Here is a 17,358-nt window from a genome sequence, read left to right on the forward strand (position 1 = left end):
GAAGCCGTCGTATTTGTGTTCTGTTTACGGACACTGCCAACGGTAACAAATCATTGAATAATTGACTTACAACAGGTTTAATATATTTTCTTATTCATTGCTACAAATAAGCAACACATTTGAACATAAATGTCTCTACAATGCGCTTTCTCAAAACTTTGTTACTTCCGCGACCATAGTTTTCACTAGAGAGTTTTGCGATAGCAGACTAACAAGTGAGAAACGAACGCGAACCCCAACACCGTCTGAACCAAAATTAATATAGCATAGCCAAATCAGCTGTCAGTGGTGTTACAATTACTGTCTTGCTGTCTTCCGAGTATATAAACAACTTGCTATTGTGGCGATTTATGCGGAAGTGCTTCCATTGTGTTAGCGAATCGGAGCGGAATTAAAACTTTCGGTGTTTATAAAACAGCGTCAATATTAATGCATATATTTGTCAAAAAAAAAGAATAACCGTAGCAAGTTGTAAATATAGACCTTACTCACCGAATCGGAATTTCCCAGTGGTAATGGAAAACTCTCAGATATTGTGTAATGCAAGCTGTTGTATTGCCGCTACAGTAAAGCCGACGAAACGCTATCTATCAGGTTCTGTCAAGTATCAACTTTGAGCGACGACGGTATATTATAGGAATAAATGGGCGAAGGTGCCAGCACTGCTGTCTCTCGCCGCAACTTCTCTTATCCTTCGTTAATACCGTATTGTGCTCTTTATACCGCTCCGTGCGCTTCCCCCGATGAAAGGCGAAACACCCAACAAAACTTCTATAAGCTACGCACCTTATGTCGACTGCACTAAGGTCACAAGTGCTGCCGATCTCAACGGCGTAGTACTTGTAGCACTGCAGTTGAGTGATGGCCTGTCGCCGAGCGGTTCTAGGCGCTTCAGTCTGGAACCGCGCGACCGCTACGAGACTGATGACCTCAGATGTTAAGTCCCATAGTGCTCAGAGCCATTTGAACCATTTTGTACTGAGTGTCAACGCAGCTGAGAAAAAACATAATGAGTGAAGAAGCAACCCTTCATCCCTTCAACGCAGTTTCAATGGCTGGTTCAAATGGCTCTGAGCTCTATGGGACTCAACTGCTGTGGTCATCAGTCCCCTAGAACTTAGAACTACTTAAACCTAACTAACCTAAGGACAACACAAACATCCATGCCCGAGGCAGGATTCGAACCTGCGACCGTAGCGGTCGTGCGGTTCCAGACTGTAGCGCCTTTAACGGCGCGGCCACTCTGGCCGGCCGCAGTTTCAATCTTTCTATTCCCATGTGCAGTTTATACCGTATCTACTGCAGTTCATCAGCAAGCATGCAAACCTAAGGTTGCAGTATTGCGTGGCAGACCAGTAAACACTTCCCCTCTCGCATCACTACTCCTTAAGGTGACCTTCCTCTTCTTCTACTTCTACTTCCTCTTCCTCCTTTCCCCTTGCTTCTAAGACGCTGAAACGCAATGTAACATCGACAAGTAATATATATTGGCCCAAATTTTATGAGAATCTTTTTATATTAGAAAGTAATTTTCCAGATAACAAGACGTTGAAAAATTTTTTTTGAGAATGTTATGCAGAATTTCGGAGATACTCGCAGGCTACTTTAACATCACATTTTTTTCAAGTCATCAGTCATTACTAGAATATAATGTCCGTGATGAGACAGTGGTAGTGGTTACAGGCAACGCCGCAGTTACGTAAAGCTGCCTAAATCTTAAGGATTCGACAATCACCCTCACCCTATTTTACCCACTGCATCAACTTAACAGTAAAAGATTGTTTCAAAGCAGAAACATTTTCCAAAATTTTATTGAAAACAAAGGCTATTTTGACTTTCTTTCATAACTCTACACTAGCCAGTGACAAACGGTGGCATGTTCAAAAAAACGGGGAAAAAACTGAGACTGATACAAGACGTGCCGACTCGATGGAACAGCTCATGCTACACGCTTAAAAGATTTTTGGGAGCACGAAGTGAGCTTGAGGTTGCGATCAATGAAAGTTCAAATGTACTGCCTACCCTCACAGCAGAAAATTACTTAGCTATAAAAGAGATAATAGATCTTCTTGAACTTTTTGAAGTAGCAACAACACCACTCTCAGTGGAGTCGTACATCACTGATTCCGTAATTGTGCCTCTTATACAAGGTATTTCTGCAAAGTTCTCAGACTTGTAAAGTACCTTAACAACTAATACAGGACGAAGTGTTCTGGAGTCCTTGATTAAATCAGTCAATGAAAAAGTGAAACCATTTAACACACTGACTGTTAATACGCTTGTGACTTTATTAGAACCTAGGTTTAAGAAACTTGTTTGAGGACATTTCATGAGGCAGAGAATGCTGCACAAGTACTTCAGAAAGATTACGCTGTTATCATCGCATCAACTACGAGAATAATACCTGAAGCAGAAGCATAAATGCTAATACATCTACTGATACATCTAACAGTTTGAAATCAAATGACCTACATTTTTTGCCCAATTAGCAACAGCGTAACGTCAATGTCGTTACACCAGTCAGTGATTCCATAATTGATCATCTTCAGTATTTTGAAAAACCTGTAATAGACAAGCATGCCTGTGTATTAGAACATTGTGCAGAATCTAATAGTATGTTGCTTATAATGGCCAGTAAATTTTTGTGATGTCCATTGACTTCAGTTCCTGCAGACAGGCTTTTCTCTAAGGCAAGATAAATAATTACTTAAGAACGCAACAGACTAAAGGAGAAGAATTTAAACACCTTGTGTATATCTTTTCATGTTGTATTTTAAACGACATACTAAAGGATAAGAATTTAAATATCGTACTTTTTATAAAACAAAATTTGTATAGCTTGTAGTGTTGTATTCTAAGCAATAAAAATTGTTAGAAAGCTGTTTTTCATTTGAAATACCTGCTCAAAACAGTCGATAGTGAATATATCGATAGCTTTTAAAAATACTATCGATAATATCGTACGTGTCAATTATCGATGTTTAAGTAACACTAACCTCCAGGCGCACTGGGGAGAGAGGGGGGGGGGCGTTTGTCCTGGGACTTATGTTCCTTCTTCTTCTTCTCTTTCCGAGGTGAAGGAGGGCAGGTCGTAGAGGGGATACAGGCTTCTGCAAGATCCGGAACCGAAAGAGAGCGGGCAATCTTGGGGCACACAGATAGTGCGTCTCGTGGCCGAGTTGTTCTGGTAGGCTTCCAGCCTGAGAGACGCTGGGGGGAGGGGTCTCGAGGATTAGCCCCATCACCAGCAGGAGCCGAAGAAGGAGGGCACTTCTTCGCCAGAGAGGGGGAGCAGCTCCCGGAGTGGAGGGCGTGAGTACTGCAGTGACGGGCACTGGAGGAAGTGTGTCATATATTTGGCGAGCCTCAGCATAAGATAGGCGAACCAGGGACTTGTACTCTTGGATCTTCGTTTTCCTCTTGTAAGCTCGGCAATCTGGTGAGCAAGGAGAGTGGCGAGTATGAAAATTGACACACATAGGTGGCGGAACACAAAGGCTTCTCTCAAGGAGTGGGTATTCACAGTCACCACACAGAGGGTCCACCGTACAGCGGGAAGACATATGTCCTAAACGCAAGCACCAAAAGTACCTCATTGGTGGTGCAACGTACAGCTTCACTTCACAACTGTAGCACACAACGTTGACCTTCTCTGGGAGGGTACCTCCCTCGAAAGCCAGAATGAAGGCGCTGGTATCGTGCTGTTGTCTTTATGACCCTTCTGCATATGTATAACTAAATGAATGCCACATCTTTCCACATTAGCCCGTTGTTCCTCATCAGTTTGCAGGATGAGGCCCCTATGAAAAATCACTCCATCGACCATATACAGAGACTCGTGAGGGGCAATAGACACTGTGACAAAGACGACCTCAAGCACGAAGAGTGGCAGATTGGACGGCACAAGCAGCTTTGATCAACAGGGAGCCTGATCGCATGTTACTGAGAAACCACAATTCACCAAATTTGTCTTCAGTATTCTCCACAAAAAACAATGGCTTTGTGGCGGTGAATATGTCCCCATCCGTCCTAGTACAGATGAGGTAACGGGGAATGTGTTTCATCCCAAGACGGTGAGCTTGGCCCTCCTCCCAGAGTGTAGCCACAGAAGGGAAGGCTGCTGGGTCGTACAAAGCAGCGTCCAATGCTCCTATACCATTCAAAGAGACGGCCGATTGAGAACGGCTAGATTTTTGCAGCTTGATACGCTTCATGCTCCAAGCATCCGACCTGATACCACCCCGTTGGCACCACCCAACCACAGCTAGGGCCGTCTGGCATTGCGACCGTTACTGGGAGTTTTGATGCTCCAGGAAAACAAGCAACCATTCCTTGGCATACACGGGGAGTGAACAGCTCAGGAATCAGTAGTGTGATCCCTGTGTTGTCATGGGGCTCAGCCAGATGGGTACATAACAACCCCACCACACCTACTGGCTACAAGTGCTGGTCACCTAGCGTGGTGGAGGGTTGCTACAGTTGGGAAAGAAGCGGGGAAGGAAGGGGTGAGAGGAATCCACGCCGTGGACAATAGGGAGGAAGTTCTTCCCCAAATGGCTCACGCTAAACACAGAAGATTTAGAAGTGGAGGTTAAACTTCAAGTGGGGATCTAAACGCCAAAAAGGATGAAAGAGAACAGGTAGGAGGAACAAAATTGCAAGCAATATAGAAAACTAGGTGGACAGCCAGGTCGACATAAATCAGAACACCAAGAGAGGGGATGGATGGGACAGCGGGGAAGGAGCGAGGATAGGAAGGGAGGGGCACAGTGAAGGAAATGGAGCCATGGAAGGAAGAAAGGGCTGCAATAGCTTGGGAACCCGTGTGCGCCACGCACGAACTCACGAAAGAAACATGAGCCCCTTGGGGGAACTGATGGTAGTATTCGAGCGTCGGAGGCTCGAGTCCTCCCACGGGCATGGGTGTGTGTATTGTTCTTAGCATAAGTTAGTTTAAGTTATTTTAAGTAGTGTGTAAGTCTAGGGACCGTTGACCTCAGCAATTTGGTCCCTTAGAAATTCACACGCATTTGAACATTTCTTGCAGACCGCAAGAAGACATGACCCAAGGTGTCAACAATGCACTGTGCGTGCTGGTGGTAGCTCCATAATGGTATGAGCTGCATTAACATGGGCTGGACTGGGTCTTCTGGTGCAGCTGAACTGATCATGGTTATGTTTGGTTATTTGGAGACTATTTGCAGCCATTCATGGACTTCATGATCCCAAACAACGATGGAATTTTTATGGATGACAATGCGCCATGTTACCGGGCTACAATTGTCTGCGATTGGTTTGAGGAACATTCTGGATAGATCGAACAAATTTTTTGGCCATCCAGATAATCCGACATTAAACCCATGGAACGTTTATGGGACATAATCGAGAGATCAGTTTGTGCACAAAGTCCTACACCAGCAACACTTTCGCAGTGATGAGTGGCTATAGAGGCAGCATGGCTCTTTATTTCTGCAGCGGACTTCCAACGACTTGAGTCCATGCTACGTCGAGTTGCCGCACTACGTCGGGCAGGAGGTGGTCCGACACGATATTGAGAGGTACCTCATGACTGTTGGCACCTCAGTGTATGTGAATATTGATTGCAAAATATGTGGCACATACACTTAGTAGTAAAGAAGCAATAGTTAAAAGGTAATTCCTGATGCGACAGTTTTACTGCATGAACAGCAAAATTTACTGGGCGATAAAAATTTTTCCCTTCATCATTTTGCGGGGGTGGCAGTGAGAGAAAATCTCTTTAAAGTTTTAAATGATATGTAAAGTTAGTTTCAAGACGCTAAGTGCTCTCATTCTCACTCCAACCCATTTGAGGGGTAGGTGGTTTTTACCCCTACAGCGGTTAATTCCGGAGGGTAAACGATGTGTGTACTAAGTTTGGTTGGGATCGATCCAGTGGTTTAGAGGCAATGTGGAATGTACATATATACATACATCTACATACACCCAATTTTGTACAATGTCTGGATGTAAAATGCTGCAGTCAAGTACAAATTAAGTTAAAATATCATAATTAGTATATGTCAAGTCGACCATAACAATATAGAGATCAGTGGGGATGGGTTGCTAGCTCAGCTGAGCAAAGAAAAGAAGGTAATTCGTTAAAACTCGCTGGACTAAGGTGATCTAGGGAAACAACGGAAAACCTAATTCGCAATGGTTGTAAGAAAATCCGAACCCCGTTCCTCTGAAATACGTAGGAACGAAGAAATCTTAATGTCTGGTGTCTCGTCAGGGTCGTTACAGATAAAGAGCAAGGTCGGATTGCACAAGATTGGTAGACGGATTTAGTCGTGTTCTTGTTGAAGAAACTTCCGCAGCAGTAACCTGAAGTGATTTAGAGAAGTCAGAAAGGACTTTAACCATAATGGTCGAAGAGGGTATTGAAGTATGTTCCTTTAGAATACTAGACAAGTGTATAAACCGACACTCTACTTCACTCAGGTCGTGGTTCTAACCGATTTATCTTTTCCGTAGTTTCTCAGCACTAGCAAACGGTAATACCGAAAGTAGTTCGTATCAAAGGCCAAGGTTGATTTCTTTCTGTGTTCCAGTTAAGGTAAAGCGATTTACAGGCCTCTAATATTCATTTTTCAAATCTTTCTTAAGAACTGTTGCTACATTACGTAGATAAAGCGATACGTGGGACTCGGAAATTTGTCTATACTGAAATAAAAACCTGTATTAATTTTCTCCAGTCTCATATTTTCTGCTCGACGTTAAATTTAATTCACTGAACAAGGAACTGAAATATTTGCTTTACTTACGAAAAAGTTCGAAATTTCTGCTTCAAATGTTATACTCTAAGTACATCATCGAAAAATATGCACAGAAATTCTTTTTTCTTCGGTTTCATGTTCCTCAAAAAATTACAAAGTAAAAAATCTCATATAAGGTGTTGCTCACACGCAATACATGTAGGTTTCACATAAAGCTGTGGTGAATGTCTCTGTACCGTACTGTAAAAATCTCAAATATTTGTTCATTAGAACGTTTAAATATATCAGTCCTTTGTGAAGAAAACATTTAACTTGGCTTAAATGACCACTCCGCAGATTTAGAGAGTGTTGCTCACGTTATTCAGACAGCAATGCGCTAGAAACTGAATATTAACTTAGGTAGTCGACGAAAGGGGATGAATTGACCCTTGCGTTCCTATAGAAATCCTAAAGAACGAGGTAGCGCAGTGGTAAGCTCACTTGTCTCGCATTTGGGAGAACGGCGCTTCAGTTTCCCATCCAGCCATCCAAACGTAGGTTTTCCGTGATTTGCCTGAGTCGCTTTACGCAAACGCTGGAATGGTTCTTCTGGAAGGACACGACCGATTTCCTTCCCCGTACTGCCATAATCCGAGCTTTCGATCCGTCTGTATTGACCTCTTAGCCGACCGAACGTTAAATACTAATCTTCCTTCCATTTCGAAGAACTCCTGTGAATTACAAAAATCACAGATAACCTTAACTAGTGCTGGTGGACCGGGATGTGAAATCTACAGAATAACTGTCCATTGCCTTACTTTATAAGGCGTCAAAGCAATATTTCTAGGTTGGTAATGTGTTTTTGACTTCAAGTAGACTAACTACGCTGCCACATAACGGAACTGTTGCACTGTGAAGGGGTCATACGAATTGCACAATATGAGGGCAGTAAAAGAAAGAGAGGACGATGGAAAAAAAGTAAGTGAACTGTTCATTATTTGGAAAGTCGTCACCATAACTATTATTGCATTTACCCCCTTGAAGAGGACGGCGAATGCCTTCATGGAGAAGTGTTTCCAGTGGTCTACGGAACCATGATTATACCCAGAAGTGCACCTCTTCGTCCAAAGAAATCGACGGCCACGAAAGTCTTTCTTCTGAGTTCCATAAATATGGAAACAGAAAGGGGGCGGTAGGTTAGTTGGTTGGTTGGTAAGAACGTTTAAAAGGGGGGCACAGGGACCAAACTACGAGGTCATCAGTCCCTTGTTCCTAATAAAACAATGCCACAAACGTGATAATACAACAGACGAGACATACAACACAAAACGGAAAGAAAGGAAAAACCACAAGAACGAAGTAAAGGCAACGAACACTAAAATGAACAAAAGAGGACAAGAAAACAACAGAGAGTTGTGAGGTAAGGGGCGAATTGTGGCGCCCTGAAAATATTCGGAGTTGGCATGGTCGCACGGGCCGCTCGGCGAGCGTGGGCCGCTCAGCAGGCCGACCACGTGGTGCCAGACGTTGGCCGAAGCAGGAGGGGTCAGGCCCGATCGCGTGGCTGGGAATTCCATGTTGATGCTGTGACGAGGATGGTGCTTTGTGTTGATGATGAAGATGTCCATGCCGGGAGTGCCTAAGATGGTGGACTTTGTGAAACCATTATAGCAGACATTTCACAGTTTGTATAGAAATTAATAGTAGCCAGATGAATGATGATACCTCAAAAAGAAACGTACATTAGCATTATTTGCACGACGATTCTGATGGTGTAATCGGTTTTCAATATCTTTATTGGTTTAAAGTTTAGTATCTGATTGTAAATTATACAAGTAACACCCAGCAACGAATTTCCAAAATCTAAACACTTCATCCGATTTTCTTGATCAACGTGTCTTTAGAAAGCTATTAGTGTAAACCTAAATTGGTATAAATTACAGGCGTTTAACTTTAATAGTGCATGAGGTATTGTGAGTTATTGGAGGTTAAAATTTCCGATTACTATCGCTCGCGTCAGGCCGTAAGTACTCCACACTTACACGAAAAAACGGTAGCAGCATACTTCTAAATATTTTTATTCGCCAATGTCTTTGTTTATTTCCGATATAAACTATTCATGAGGAAATTGGTTTAATATTTACTGTGTTTCAGAAAGCACAGAGACTTTAGGCTACTGGCCTATCTTTTGTTTCTATTCCTCTGATATATGTTTAATTAATTTGTTTATGTATTTAATTATGTGTGTTAGGGCGTGTTTATGGTCCAGTTTTAGGAATATTCATTTAATTTCAATTTATTTAAATGTAAATCCAGTATTTCGAAATGGTTTCAAAATGTTTATGAGTATGCGTTGGCTTGGAGACATGAGAGGAGCGCTATCACCAATCACTGCGCTCGTTACTAAGGGAGGCGACTACTGAAGTGAATGGAGGGGGAGTTCTGGAGGGTACGGCCCAACGGACGCACAGTCGGCGGAAAGACATGGACAGTGGAGGAGTTTGCGCGTGGTCGCGGAGGATAGAAATATTTCGGAGTGCCGACCTGTGCTTGTGTGAGATTTCCATCGCTTCTGCAGTGAAGACGTAGTATGCGTTCGGTAGTGAATATCTTGTGAGTTATGATGTTGTTCATAACTAATTACGTGAAGTAGGAATCTATTATTTCCCTGTTATTCAACTTATATTTTATTTAATTGCTGAACCATCGACACCAATAATTGTTTTGCAGAAATATACTGCATTCTCAAAAGTACTTCTACTATCTTACTCATCATTTAAAGTCGTTAAGATAGAACCTGCAGATTTTATTTAATTTCAATCTTTCATTTATAAATTTATATGTTACATTCATAATTCGCAATTGCCGAGCGATAGAAACCTTCGACCATTCGATTCATGTGTCTATTCTTATCATTTACTGTAGACTCAACAGTGTTTGGCCTGTAATTTAGCAACTACGTATCCCAGCCCGTAGACAACGAAACCAGCCAAAGTATTTAATACTGCAACTCTGAGTCGGAGGGTACGTAGTTGAGGGCCACACACGTGATCATTCCATATCCTTTTTTGAAAGCGCACAATTGGGGGTTTCTCGTGTGGTTCAAATGGCTCTGAGTACTATGGGACTTAACATCTGTGGTCATCAATCCCCTAGATCTTAGAACTACTTAAACCTAACTAACCTAAGGACATCACACACATCCATGCCCGAGGCAGGATTTGAACCTGCGACCGTAGTGGTCACGCGGTTCCAGACTGAAGCCCCTAGAACGGCCAGCTTTCTCGTCTGGGATTTGTGCCCTGCAAAGTGGTAATTCCTTTGCTCTCTGTTATTCAGCGTAGTACATCTACATCTACATGACTACTCTGCAATTCACATTTAAGTGCTTGGCAGAGGGTTCATCGAACCACATTCATACTATATCTCTACCATTCCACTCCCGAACAGCGCGCGGGAAAAACGAGCACCTAAACCTTTCTGTTCGAGCTCTGATTTCTCTTATTTTATTTTGATGATCATTCCTACCTATGTAGGTTGGGCTCAACAAAATATTTTCGCATTCCGAAGAGATAGTTGGTGACTGAAATTTCGTAAATAGATCTCGTAGCGTCGAAAAACGTCTATGCTCTAATGACTTCCATCCCAATTCGCGTATCATATCTGCCACACTCTCTCCCCTATTACGTGATAATACAAAACGAGCTGCCCTTTTTTGCACCCTTTCTATGTCCTCCGTCAATCCCACCTGGTAAGGATCCCACACCGCGCAGCAATATTCTAACAGAGGACGAACGAGTGTAGTGTAAGCTGTCTCTTTAGTGGACTTGTTGCATCTTCTAAGTGTCCTGCCAATGAAACGCAACCTTTGGCTCGCCTACCCCACAATATTATCTGTGTGGTCTTTCCAACTGAAGTTGTTCGTAATTTTAACACCAAGGTACTTAGTTGAATTGACAGCCTTTAGAATTGTACTATTTATCGAGTAATCGAATGCCAACGGATTTCTTTTGGAACTCATGTGGATCACCTCACACTTTTCGTTATTTAGCGTCAACTGCCACCTGCCACACCATACAGCAATCTTTTCTAAATCGCTTTGCAACTACTACTGGTCTTCGGATGACCTTACTAGACGGTAAATTACAGCATCATCTACGAACAACCTAAGAGGACTGCTCAGATTGTCACCCAGGTCATTTATATAGATCAGGAACAGCAGAGGACGCTTCCCTGGGGAACACCTGATATCACTTCAGTTTTACTCGATGATTTGCCGTCTATTACTACGAACTGCGACCTTCCTGACAGGAAATCACGAATCCAGTCGCACAACTGAGACGATACCCCATAGGCCCGCAGCTTGATTAGAAGTCGCTTGTGAGGAACGGTGTCAAAAGCTTTCCGGAAATCTAGAAATACGGAATCAACTTGACATCCGCTGTTGATAGCGGCCATTACTTCGTGCGAATAAAGAGCTAGGTGAGTTGCACAAGAACGATGTTTCCTGAAGCCATGCTGATTACGTATCAATAGATCGTTCCCCTCGAGGTGATTCATTATGTTTGAATACAGTGTATGCTCCAAAACCCTACTGCAAACCGACGTCAATGATATTGGTCTGTAGTTCAATGGATTACTCCTACTACCATTCTTAACCACTGGTGCGACCTGCGCAATTTTCCAATCTGCAGGTACAGATCTATCGCTGAGCGAGCGGTTGTATATGATTGTTAAGTAGGGAGCTTTTGTATCAGCGTAATCTGAAAGGAACCTAATCGCTATATAATCTGAACCTGAAGACTTGCCCGTATCAAGCGATTTGAGTTGCTTCGCAACCCCTAAGGTATCTACTTCTAAGAAACTCATGCTAGCAGCTGTTCGTGTTTCAAATTCTGGAATATTCCATTCGTCTTCCCTGGAGAAGGAATTTCGGAAAACTGCGTTCAATAACTCCGCTTTAGTGGCACAGTCGTCGGTAACAGCACCATCGGCACTGCGCAGCGAAGGTATTGACTGCGTGTTGCCGCTTGTGTACTTTACATACGACCAGAATTTCTTCGGATTTTCTACCAAATTTCGAGACATGTTTCGTTGTGGAACCTATTAAAGGCATCTCGCATTGAAGTCCGAGCCAAATTTCGCGCGTCTGTAAATTTTAGCCAATCTTCGGGATTTCGCGTTCTTCTGAACTTCACATGCTTTTTCCGTTGCCTCTGCAACAGCGTTCGGACCTGTTTTGTGTACCACGGGGGATCAGTTCTATCTCTTACTAATTTATGAGGTATGAATCTTTCAATTGCTGTTGCTACTATATCTTTGAATTTGAGCCACATCTCGTCTACATTTGCATAGTCAGTTCGGAAGGAATGGAGATTGTCTCTTAGGAATGCTTCTAGTGACACTTTATCCGCTTTTTTAAATAAAATTATTTTGCGTTTGTTTTTGGTGGATTTGGAAGAAACGGTTTTGAGCCTAGCTACAACGACTTTGTGATCACTAATCCCTGTATCAGTCATGATGCTCTCTATAAGCTCTGAATTGTTTGTGGCTAAGAGGTCAAGTGTGTTTTCGCAACCATTTACAATTCGCGTGGGTTCGTGGACTAACTGCTCGAAATAATTCTCGAAGAAAGCATTTAGGACAATCTCGGATGATGTTTTCTGCCTACCACCGGTTTTGAACAAGTATTTTTGCCAACATATCGAGGGAAGGTTGAAGTCCCCACCAACTATAACCGTATGAGTGGGGTATTTATTTGTTACGAGACTCAAATTTTCTCTGAACTATTCAGCAACTATATCATCGGAGTCTGGGGGTCTGTAGAAGGAGCCAATTATTAACTTAGTTCGGGTGTTAAGTATAACCTCCACCCATACCAATTCACACGGAGTATCTACTTCGACTTCACTACAAGATAAACCACTACTGACAGACACAAACACTCCACCACTAATTCTGCCTAATCTATCTTTCCTGAACACCGTCTGAGACTTCGTAAAAATTTCTGCAGAACTTATTTCAGGCTTTAGCCAGCTTTCTGTACCTACAACGATTTCAGCTTATGTGCTTTCTATTAGCGCTTGAAGCTCAGGGACTTTCCCAGCACAACTACAACAATTTACAACTACAATTCTGGCTGTTCCTTGATCCAAGCACGTCCTGTATTTGCCATGCACCCTTTGAGATTGCAGCCCACCCCGTACTTTCCCGAGGCCTTCTAACCTAAAAAACCGCCCAGTCCACGCCACACAGCCTCCGCTACCCGTGTAGCCGCCAGCTGCGTGTAGTGAACTCCTGACCATTTTTTTATTTATTTTTTGTATTTTTTTAACAGTAAGGAACTGAAAACTAGTAAGTGCACTCGTTGGGTAGAGTTGGGGACGCACATAACTAAAACCATGCTAATAGTTGTAGAAAAAAGCATAAAGAAAGAGAGCAAAGTGCGGGGCGAAGGAAACCATGAAACAAAACTGAAGGGTGGAATCCTTACCACCATTAACCAGTGCTACATCTTGCACTGGATGGGAAAACAAAAACTGCGAAGACCTTTTCGCACCGGGGACAAAAAGAGGAAATGGGGCAGATACTGCTACAGAGTGTGAGGGTTCACAACGAAACTCTCCATCTGCTGTATCATCCAGGTATGACTTCTCGTAATGATGAAAGTAGATCCCACGTTGTACCGTGTAGTGTTCTATCATCGTCTTGTAATCTTAGCTTCTCTTACCCGTGATGTTCCAGCTACGTGGAGGGTCGTGGAACGCACTCCGCAAAAAATTGGAAAAATATTGTCGATACTTTGGGTTACGGAGGATCTTGCAATGTCGTTCCTGCAAATAGTTCCAGAAGTCTAAAGTGTCCTTAGTGCCGTCTTGAAACAAATAATGCACTGCATGTCCACGAAGCCACGTCACTGCATTAGTTTTAGTGCGTGGGTAATACATCTCATCCGGGAATAGGATAGTCTTGGGGTCGATATGATTCGGCGTTACCCGAAGGAAGTATGCTGACATTTGCCTCACTAAGTGCCACACTGCCGTATACTCGCCACAGCTAAGACGGTGTTCATCGTTGTCTTGAACGCCGCAGCTCGTGCACGTGGGTGAGTCGACCATGTGGATCGCATGTAGCCTTGATCTGGTCACCTGCTTACCATTGACAGTGATATACCACATCGCCGTGACGTCAGTGTCCAGTGTTACGTGGTGAATTGTCCTCCACACTACTCGCCAGTTGACGTTCGGGTGCTTCCTCTCCACGACGTTATCGGGTCGTCCACGTTGCAGGACCCTATAAACCACCTTTGCCGTCGCCAGGTGAGTCGCTGTTAAGGCAAGCCGAACGTAACTGAGTTCGAGGTAAAAGACACCGATGTAGAAGAGCGAGGAGGGGACGTGGTGTATCGGCACAGGCGGCAACAGGGAGGGCGGTGCTAGTTCTTCTATTAACAAACTCGTCAGACTGTCCGGGCGGCGGTGCCATAGTTTGACTAATGTGCTCACAAATAGGGCGACCGCTCTGTCATGAACGTGATAAAGGCCAAGCCCTCCCCGATCCAGGGGAAGGGTGAGAGTCTCATATTTGATCTTGAAAAGCATTCCTGAACTCACGAAGGACCCAAAAGCCGCAAGTATACGGCGAGCTAACATCACCGGTATAGGTAATATCTGGGCGATGTGCGGAATGCGTGACGCTAAATGTGTGTTAACATACTGGGTCCTTTGGACGATGTCCAGGGCTCGTAGGCGGTTGTTGGCAATTCCAGTCCGAACATTTCGTAAAAGCCGTCGAAAGTTGTGAGCAGCGCTCCGTTGTATATCGTCTGTAAAATCAATGCCGAGACATTTCAAACTATCTCTGAGCTGTAAAGGGGTGACACTGTTCTCAGACAATCCGGCCCCGATGTTCATCGCCACCGATTTTGAGACGTTGATACGACTACCAGTGGCCATGCCATATTTCTCTATCCAATTCAGTGCGCTAGCGGTGTCGTCACAGTTGCGGATGACAATCACCAGGTCGTCAGCGTACGCTTTACATCGGAAAGTGTGGCCTCGTAACGTCATACCCGTTAGTCGTTGGCGCAGGCCGCAGAGGAGAGGTTCCATGGCCACAGCGTAAAGTAAAGTGGAGAGAGGGCAGCCTTGGCGTATCGATCGAGAAATGGTGAGGGGCTGCGAAGGTCGGCCGTTGACGATCACCTTGGATGTCGCGCCACGGAGTAGTCGCATGACGACAGTGACGAATGGCTGTGGGTACCGCATATGTTGGAGGACCGCTTCCAAATAGTCGTGGTCCACTCGGTCGAAAGCTTGACTAAAATCGATTGCCGCCAGTGCACCCTTCAGACGACATGCCCTCGCCAGTGAGATCGAGTCACGATATTCACTGAGTGCTGTTTGAATATTATTGTCGCCTCCTAATGACGTTTGATCGGGTGAGATAACATTTCGTAAGGTCTGGCGTATCCGCGCCGCCAACAGTCGAGAAAAGATCTTAAAGTCGCAGTTCAATAGCGTCAACGGGCGGTAGTCCTGCAGTCGTGAGCCACCGGACGGTTTGTGAATAGGAATAATCATCCCTTCCACAAGGGCCGCAGGGAGCGGCACGTCCGGGGATAGTAGTTCGCGACAGATGTCCGTCCATCGGGAGGCTAATAAATATTGAAAAGTCCGGTAAAATTCCAAGGGGAGGCCATCAGGACCCGGTGACTTGTTGACAGCTCCTTTTCTAATGGCGCCGATCACTTCTTCTTCTGTGATTTTGTCCATCAAGGCCTCTTCCATAGCCGGGGTGACGGTGCCCTAAATCGTCTGAGAGACGTCCTCCAGTGCTGTCGGATCAGGGGTCTGAGCGGAATAGAGTTGGGAATAATGATTGTAGAACGCTGTGTTTATGTCTTGTTGCGTGGTGAGGCGACGACCGTCCTCCGTGTCGATGAAGCGTATCAGCGCTCGTTGGCGTCGTTTACGTTCACGAAGGACGTGGAACATTGACGGGCGTTCGCTCGGTATCCGATCCTGCGTCCTCGAGCGGATGACTACCCCCTCTAGGTGGCGTCGCATATGAGCGAGGATCTGAGCCTTAGCACGGTGGACCGCCGTTTGTCGTTCCGGAGACGGCGCCATAGCATCGCAGTCGCGCAGGACCCGGAAGTAAAAGTCGAGTATATGTCTACGCCAAGCAACGTGGTCGCGACCGTAGGTTATCAACGTTCGCCTCAGTGCCGGTTTGGCGCAGTCCAACCACCAGCGGATCGTTGTGGGATATGCACGGAGGCGATTTTCACACGAATGCCACGTATCCTCAACGGCTTGGCGGCAATCCGGGTACGACAGGTGAGCGATGTTTAATTTCCACGGGCTGCGGCTTCTCCACACTTGTTGCCGCCGCAGGGTGACGGCACAAATGTAAGCTGTGTGGTCCGAGAATGCTGCAGGCCACAGTTCCGCATCCTGTGTTCCAGCGGCGAGAGAGCGTGAGACATAAATCCGATCGATACGACTGGAAGAGTGACTCGTGAAGTGCGTGAATCCCGATCGGTGGCCGTGAAGATGTTCCCAAGTGTCCACCATCTGCAGGTCTCGAATTAGCGCCTCGAGTTCCGGGCACGGATAATGTCGTGGGAGTTGGTCTCTGGGCGCCAGTACGCAATTGTAGTCACCTCCAAACACCAGATGGTCGTGGCGGCCTTGGAAGAGCGGGGCGACGTCTTCCGCAAAGAATCGTGAACGTTCGCGACAATTGTCCGTCCCGGAAGGTGCGTAGGTGTTGATAAGGCGGACACCCAGTACTGTGGGTGCCATTCCTCTTGCCCCAGGCAGAAACAGGATATCGTCCGCCACTATCCCTTCCCGAAGAAGTACAGCGACACCGCTGCCTGTTGGGGAAGCTGGAGAGACGCAAGCGCCGTAACCGTACATGCCTGGGAAGTCGTCGACGTACACTTCCTGGAGAAGGGCTATGTCGATGGAAGCAGAGTTCAACATATCCTGAAGCAAGGATAACTTAGCGCGCGTCCGTATAGTGTTGATGTTTATAGTTGCAACGCGATAAGTTTGAGGTCTATCCATAGCATCCGTGTTGGCCATCAATACCCTTGTAAGGCTGTCTCGTCACTGTAACTGATGGCGGGAAAGGATCAACATTGGTGGGGTAAAGTTCCCCCCGTGTCGTCCGACACGATGGGCAAGGAGTGTTCCTCACAGTCGTCCGCCCAGTCGCCATGAAATACCATCGGCTGTTGGTGGCTGGTAGTGGCTGCTGCGGCACTCGGCGCTGAATCCATCGGCTCTGCTGGCTGGGAATCGGCAGCGGCTGTCTGCTTGTGATCCTGCTGTTCTGTGGGGTCGGAGGGGCTGAAGCCGTCACCACGGCGATCTGTTGAGTTTGATGTTACAGCGGCCTCTGTACCGCCGGTACCGTCGTCGGAATTTCCACAGTCCATGTCAAACGATCGCTGCAAACAATCGTCCGATGGAGCACGCCGCTGTCTCTTGTGTTTTCGCGGGGAACGCTGTTTACGGACGTGTGTTTCAGTATCTGAATGTGGGTGAATTTCTTCAGCTGCTCCGGTGTCTGGAAGAAAAGCCGCTGTCGGCACAACCCGTGGGTCAATGTCCATCCTAGCATCCACGCC

General features: G+C 45.3%; 1 protein-coding gene across 1 annotated transcript in view; it reads right to left on the reverse strand.

Annotated features, from left to right (window-relative positions):
* The window catches only part of LOC126183641 (uncharacterized), a 449,828-nt gene that overhangs the window by 360,356 nt on the left and 72,114 nt on the right, over window positions 1–17,358 (reverse strand). The gene's annotated exons all lie outside the window — the stretch shown is intronic.

The sequence above is a fragment of the Schistocerca cancellata genome, chromosome 4 (assembly GCF_023864275.1).
Source record: "Schistocerca cancellata isolate TAMUIC-IGC-003103 chromosome 4, iqSchCanc2.1, whole genome shotgun sequence".
Lineage (NCBI taxonomy): Eukaryota > Metazoa > Arthropoda > Insecta > Orthoptera > Acrididae > Schistocerca > Schistocerca cancellata.